The sequence below is a fragment of the Hemiscyllium ocellatum genome, unplaced genomic scaffold, assembly GCF_020745735.1.
Source record: "Hemiscyllium ocellatum isolate sHemOce1 unplaced genomic scaffold, sHemOce1.pat.X.cur. scaffold_414_pat_ctg1, whole genome shotgun sequence".
In the NCBI taxonomy this organism is placed as follows: domain Eukaryota; kingdom Metazoa; phylum Chordata; class Chondrichthyes; order Orectolobiformes; family Hemiscylliidae; genus Hemiscyllium; species Hemiscyllium ocellatum.
Window position 1 is genome coordinate 87,431 of NW_026868949.1, and position 8,306 is coordinate 95,736.

An 8,306-nucleotide genomic window follows, 5' to 3' on the forward strand; every position below is an offset into this window, starting at 1 on the left:
ATTGAGTCGGAACTTCCGTTCAATAATTTCTTATATGTACCTCGACCTCATTCTTCTGCCTTCTACCTGGAATCCTTGATCCCCTTACAAATCAAAAACATATCGAATTGTGTCTTAATGACACTAGTGTCTGGCCTCTGTGTATCTGTGTATGAGCAACTGTGCGTGTGTGTGTTTGTGTGTGTGTGTGTATGTGTCTGTGCCTCTGTTTGTGTCTGTATGTGTGTGTACCTGTGTGTGTGTGTGTGAGTGTGTGTGTGTGTGTGTGTGTTTGTGTCCATGTGCTTGTTGTCTGTGTGTTTGCGTGTCTACATCAGTCTGTCTGTGTTTCAGCCTGTGTTTCTATCTATATTTGTGTCCATTTGTATGTGACTGCATATGTATTTGTGTGTTTATTCGTTTATGTATGCCTATCTCCTGGTAAGTATTGTGTGTGTTCATCTATGTCTTTCTGTGTCTGCATCTCTGTGCAGGGAGGTATCTGTATTTTTTTGGAAGTGTAAGGATTGTTGTTGGAACTGTCAGTAGGTTTAAATTGAGAATCGTCTTTCACTGAACATTGATGCTTAACTGGTCAGTAGGACGTGGATGTTTCGGATACTCCACACGAGGTGTCCTGGTCCTCTCCACTATTCAAGAATTCTCCCCACATGGAGGGGGAGGGGAGTGAGGGAACGGATATCGGATACTCCACTAAACGGCTCGGCCCTTTCTATCCTATTCAGGCTGTTTCGCCTCGAATGGGAGAAAGGGATGGAGAGAGAGTGGGAATGGGTGACCCGGCTGTTTGTGCTGGGATAATTAGGGGGAGTTGTGAGGTGTTTGGAATGAGTCAGTCGGCAGTTTTGAATCCATATAGTATTATTAGTTGCTGAATTCAATAGTGAGAGTGGTAGTGCCTGAGCCTTATTTGGAGACAGAGCGTGAACCTTGTTTGGGATTAGGTGCTATAACAGATATACAGTGAGCGTGAGGGAGCAGAGAGTATATGGTAACTCTTATCTTAACAGAGTGAGGAGGATATTGTTGCTTGTCCAGTATTGTGGGCCATTTCTTCAGATCAATCAGCGTCCAGGTGAGCCTTCCCGAATGTCTTGTCCAAATCTGTCACTAATAATGACACTGACCTGTCCCTCAGCTTCCAGAGAATCAGTTTAGGTAGAGTTTACAGACAGCAAGGAGAAGCAAATATCGGTGTGTTATATATCGAAACCAAAACGGTAGCAGAAAATCTGAGCATCGTATGCTCTGAAAATTAGATAGGCAAGTATTGTGGGTATCGCAGTCTTATTGAATGGTCTCAAGTTGCATCTAAGCTGTGTTAATTATGACAGCTGAAGCAGTGAAAAATAAGTTCCGTAAGTGTATATGAGGTGGGTTGAAGAGTATGTTGTGAAGCAAAGTAGAGAGCAGGTTATTTTGAATCTGATGTTGTATGGTCAGCATGATGAATTATTAACCTTGGTCTGAAGCAGCTTTTAAGAGATAATGGCATTTATAAGATGCATTTTACAAGGTGTCCGCATGCAATATAGAATGCTTGAATATTCTAGTCAAACGCCATGGAAGACTGGAGGCTAGAGTGTCAAGATATCTTCAGTGAATTTGGAAAGTACAATATAACATTCAGTGGGAGACAAGCAATGGTTGTTAGAGTCATAGAGTCCGACAGCACGGAGACAGGCTCATCATCCCAAACTGGTCCATTCCGACCAAAATGCCCATCCACGCTAACCCCATTTCCCTGCCATTGCCCCTTATCTTCAGATTAGATTAGATTACTTACAGTGTGGAAACAGGCCCTTCGGCCCAACAAGTCCACACCGACCCACCGAAGCGCAACCCACCCATTCCCCTACATTTATCCCTTTACCTAACGCTAGGGGCAATTTAGCATGCCAATTCACCTGGCCTGCACATCTTTGGACTGTGGGAGGAAACCGGAGCACCCGGAGGAAACCCACGCAGACACAGGGAGAATGTGCAAACTCCACACAGTCAGTAGCCTGAGTCGGGAATTGAACCCAGGTCTCTGGCGCTGTGAGGCAACAGTGCTAAGCACTGTGCCACAATCCTTCTAATTCTTTCCTATCCGTGTGTTTTTCAAATGCCTTTTAAATTTTGTTAATGTCTCCGCCTCAACCACTTCTCATTCCATATGCGTAACAGCCCCGTGTTAAAAAGTTGTTCCTCAGGTCCCCTTTTATTCTGTCCCCACTGACCTTAAAATGATGCCCTCTAGTCTGTGATTGCCCAACCCTGGGAAAAAAGACTGGGTGCATTCACTCTATCCATGCCTGTCATGATCTTATAGACTTCAATATGATCCACCCACAGTCTCATGCACACAAAAATAAATTGTCCTGGCTTGTCCAACCTGTTTCAATAACTCAGACCATTGAAACCTTGGCACCATCCTTGTAATTCTTTTCTGCACTCTTTCCAGTTTAATAACGTCCTTCCTATAGCAACGTGAACAAAACTGACCATAACACTGCCAATATGGCCTCACCAGCATCCTGTATAACTGCAACATAGCTCCCTAATTTTGATACTTAGTGATATAAACGGATTAAGGCCAGTGTGCCAAAAGCTCAATTCACTGTCTACCTCGCAATCAACTTTCAGAGAACCATTCACCTGAAATCCAAGGTCCCTCTGACCCACTACACTCCTTAGGACCCAACCATTCACCATGAAACTCCAAACTTGATTTGACTTTCTAAAATGCAAGAACTTATACTGATCAATATTAAAATCCATTTGCCATTTTTCAGCCACTTCCCCAGCTGATCAAGATACTGCTGTAATTTCTGAAATTTGTGATAACCTTCCTCACTCTCCATGATGCCGCATGTTTTAGTGCCGTCTTCAAACTTATAAATCATGCCTGTACATTCTCATTTAAATCATAGATATATGTAATATGTAGTGGTGCCAGCATCAACCCCTAAGGCATTCCACTATTCACAGGCCTCCAGTCTGACCATTATTAATCTCTGCTTTGTAACATCAAGTCAATGTTGTACCTAATTTGCCAGCTCCCCCTCAATTCCATGCGATCTAACCTTCCAGAGCGGCGTACCATGTGGAACCTTATTGAAGGCCGTACTATAAACCATCTAGATAACATATATAACCCGGACCTCCTCAATGTTGCTGGTCACTTTAGCAAAGAACTCCAACAAACTTGTGAGTCATGATCTCCCTTACACAAACTCCCGTACTGAATTTGATGAAGGGCCTTTGCATGAAACGTGGATTTGCCAGTTCCTCGGATGCTGCCTGACCTGCTCTGCTTTTCCAGCACCATTCTAATCTTACTCCGAACCACATCCTGTCTTTCCAAGTGCATGTATATGCAATCTCTCCGAATCTTCTAAAATAACCTACCCACTATCTTTTAGGATTACTGGTCATTAGTTCCCAGATTTATCTTTGCAGCATTTCTTGAATACGGGCTCAGCATTTGCTATGCTCCAGTCGTCCAGGACCTGACTCTTTGGCCAGCGATGATAGAAAAGAGGCAAGCAATGCTCCCGCAATTTCTTCTCTATGCTCCTATCCTCCTGCAGTGTTCCTGAATATAACTGGTCAGGACAAGGAGGTTTTAGAAATACTGCAAAGTCTGAAACATACGTCTATTTATTTCAGCTACGAACACGAAAGAGTGAGAAAATGACTCAATGATGGTTAACATAACAAATTCGAAAACATGTTAATCAGAAGAAGTGACTTCAGAAGAATTCCAGCTATTGTGGTAACCTGAGAATTCTCAGAAATTAACGATCCAAAAAAGGAAGGCCATGAAACTGAAAAGGAAATCAACAAGAGGATATACCTGCTTACAAACAGGAACACAAAGACTGCGTCAATCTGCGATCTATATTTCAAAGGAAACAAAATAAAAGCAAGATGAAATGTGGAAATTTATAATTAGGAGAGGCGAGGTCATTGTGGACAACAGGGAAATGGCCAAGAAAACAACCAGTTACTTTCCATCTGCCTTCATGGAGGAAGATCCAGAAAATCACCCAGTAATACCAAGTGATCATATCGTACTCCTGGAGCTAAAGACATAAAGTCAATTCATATCAGTAACAAGGTAGTACTTGAACATGTAGCTGGATTGAGCGTTGCTAAGTCTGACGAAACAGATGTATTTCCTATCAAAATGTCGGAAATAAATCACCAATAGTACTATTAATTGCACTGTCGATGACTGTGTTTTATTTTCCTGCACATTCTGCAGAGGGCAGAAACTATTGTGGATAAACGTGAATCAAGCACTATAGATGAATGGAAGGGATCCAAACAGATAAAGGGAAAAAGAGGGTGGAGAACTGCAGACCAGTTAAATTAAGAGTTGTCGTGAAACTGTTGGAATCCATTACACAGGATGACATTTTTTGTTATCTAGAAACTAACAGCTACAATGGAGAGAATCAGCATGCATTTCTGAGAGAGAAATCATACTTGATAAACTTCGGAATTGTTTGAAGTAATTTCTTACAGCATCGATAATGGGGAATCAGTAGAAGTGGCACACATTGGATTTTCGGAAGGGTTTCTAAAAGATCTCAGTGAGTTCGTAAATGCAATGAATGTGAAGGGAATTTGGAGGAATATATGTAAGTGGGAAGTTAAAGTTTGGTTCGCCTCCATTTAAGAGAGTCAGAACATTGATGTAAAGACATGTTGAAGCAGTTTCACTGCGTGTTGGTGGGACTGTACCTGGAGTATTGTGTACAGTTTTGGTGACCGAATCTCAGAAAGAATATACTGACCACAGAGGAAGTGCAATGGAAATTCTCCAGATTAATCCCTCAGATGGTGAGATTGCCTGATGAGGAACTCGGTCTGTGTTCTTTCGAGTTTCAAACACTGAGAGGTGGGTCACAGTGAATTTAGAAAATTCACAAAATATATGACAACTTGGAAATTAACAGAACACTTCCCTCGCTGCCTATTCCACATTCAAGGCAAATAATGGCAGGATCTGGGACAGGCCAGTTAAGGCTGCAATAAGGTGGAAAACTTCACTTGGAGGGGACTGACTAACACAGGGGCATGGAAACCTACTGACAGGCAAGATTAGGGAGAATCTCCAGATATTCTCCAAGTGTGTCCAGTGGAACAGAATAACCAGGGAACAGGTAGGACTCATTAGTGAGTTGCCAAGTCGCAACCAAATCAACTTTAGTGGTAGGAGACAGACGGTGGTGGTAGAAGGCTGATGTGCGATTGGAGGCTAGTATCCAATGGTGTACCTCGAGGATCAGTGCTGTGTCTCTTAATATTTGTGATTCGGAAGTGTTGGTGTTGCACTGGGGTGGACAAAGCTAAAAATTGCATAACACCAGGTTATAGTCCAAAAGATTTCTTCAGCGGCACTAGCTTTCGAAGTGCTTATCAAAGCGCACAACCACCTGATGAAGAAGCAGCGCTTCGAAAGTTCGTGCCTCCAAATAAACTTGTTGGACTATAAGCTGGTGTTTCCTGATTTTAAACTTTATCATAAAGGATGCAGCTGTGAATATGGACGAGGAGTGGGGGTGCCATAAGTAAGTTTGATACAAAGATTAGCCGGGTGGTTGGCAGTGAGAAGGAATGTCTTATGTTATAGGAAGATACAGATGGAATGGTCAGATGGTCACATCAGTAGTAGATGGAATGTAACCCTGATAAACATGAGGTCATGCACTTTGGAAGAAGGAACCAGGCAGGGAAGGAATCAATGAATGGCAGCACAATAGGAAGCTCAGAGGGTGCTTCTCCACATATTCGTGACAGTGGCTGGACAGGGTAACACGCAATTTGAGAAAGCGTACGGGAGCGTAAACACAGCCTTCACACATCGAAGCATAGATTATAAGAGCTATGTGGAACTTTCGTTAGCCAAGATGGAATACTGTGTGTAGCTCTGGGAGCTACATTAAAGGAAGGATGTGAGTGCACTGGAGGGGGTGCAGAGGGGATTCACCAGGATGTTCCCTTGGATGGAGCACATCAGCTATGGAGAGAGGCAGGGTAAGCTCGGGTTGTTTAGTTTGGAGCAGAGAAGACTAAGGGAGGCGTGAATCAGGAGAATAAGATTGCGAGGGACATGGACTGGCTGGACAGACAGCAGCTGGTCCTTTTAGTCAAAGGGACACACTTTTGAAGTGAAGGGTTTGAGGCTTAGTGAGAATTCGAGCACTGTTTATCACACAAAGTATGTTGGGGTCTGGGATGCACTTCGTGAGAGGGGAATTGTCATGGTTACGTCAAAACCTAGAAAATGCATGCTTGTGCACTTGAAATGCCATAAGATTCACAGCGACCGGTTTTGTATTGGAAAGTGGGGCTAATGTAGACCGTGCTGTATTTATGATAGTGCAGAGTCTGTGCTTCTGTGATTCTATGGCTGTGAAGCGTCAATCATTCAGTAGATTAAGATAGGAATTAATCAGTTTCTGAAGAATATCTTATCAAATTGTATAGGATTGAACTTGTAATATCTTCTGAAAATACGTCAATGGCAAAATTAATAGAAAAAGGTGTAGCTTCCTTACAGTCTGATACCAGGCAATTGAGGACAGGGAAATAGCAGATCAATGGAGCAAATACTTCAGTTATGCCTTCACAGAAGAAGAAAACAAAAACAAAAATAAAATTTCCTCACAATACGAGGGAACTTTAGCCTGGTTGAGAAAAAGGGAATGGAATGAAATTATCCACTAAAACGTTTAATAGAAAATATTGGACTGAAATTAATGGGCATAGACAAAGTCAACAGAGGTTTATGAAATAGGAATCATATTTGAGAAAACGGCTGTTAGCAAAATTATGGAGAAGGTATCAACGCAATACGATTGGAATCTCAGAAAGATGTTTGATAAAGCCCCAGACCTTTTGTGTAAATTCGAATCCTATGGGAGTGGGGCTAATATATTGTTTGTATTTTAGAATGGGAGAGCTGGCAGGAAACATTGAGTAGGAATAAAACCATGTTTTTTGAATGGAAGGCTTGGATGATATAACAAGGACCGAGATTTGGCATCCAGCTATTACCAATACACATCATATCTTTGGTTGAGGAGCTCAATTGCAATATTCCCAAGTCTGCTTGCAACACTAAATGATATCAGCTTGTGGTTGGATGAGGAGGATGTAAAAAAGGCTCCGAGGTGATTGAGACAAGTGCAGTGACTAGGCAAATACCTGACAGATGGAGAGCAATTCAGAGATGAGAGGTTGTGTACTTTGATAGGATCAATTGAATGGCAGCTTATCATTTGAAAAGGGATTGATTGAAACATGTTGATCTATAAATGAACTTAAGCTGCATTTTTGTTTATTTCTGCGCAGCCTTCTGAGTCCATGTAGTGCAGTGAGTTCTGAACACGGAAATCAATACTGGGAATGGTATTGGCACGCTGTATACAGTCTACATAGACCCAGCATGTGGGAGCTGTAACATTGAACAAAATCTGGATCCCCCTGTACACCAGTCACTGAAAGCAATATTGCAGGAGCAGAAAACAAGTAGTAAGATAAATGGTTTATTCACCTTCATTTCAGGGGGATTGAGAATGCAGAAGTAAGGGTCATTTACTGCAACTATACAGGGCCTTGGTGAGACCCCATCTCGAAAATTGTGCACTGTTGTGTGCAGTTTTGGTATCTTACCTAATAAAGGGCAACCCTGCCATTGAGGGAGTGCAGTGAAGGATGACTAGACTGATCTCTGGGATGACAGGTTAGTTGTGGGAGCAGAGTTTGGGGTGACTGGGCTTTAGGAAAATGTGTGGAGAGTTCAGTGAGATATATAAACCTCTGACAGGGTGTGACAGCTTTGAAGCAGGGGTGATAGTTCACTTTATAGAAAACGGTTCACGAATCGCATTGCAGTCAAATCGTACTTTTTGTGAGAGAACTCCCTATTTATTGATGGGCCGAAGGCACTATATTTCATAATGTTTAAACATATTTTGAGATACGAACATTGTGTGGGGAAAACTGCATTGAGGAGATGTTCGGCCATGAAATAGCATGGAGAAAGCTCAATGTGCTGAATGACCTCCTCCTCTCCCGATGTTTCTGTGCAATCTGTGGGAAAGCTCTGTGCAAAAGCCGTGGCAGCACAGTGATTAGCACTACTGTCTCACAGCGCCAGTGACCCGGGTTCCATTCCCGAAACATGCGACTGACTGTGTGGAGTTTGCACATTCTCTCCGTGTCTGCGTGGTTTTCCCCCGGTTTCCTGCCACAGTCCAAAAATGTGCAGGTTAGGTGAATTGGCCACGCTAAATTGCCCGTAGCGT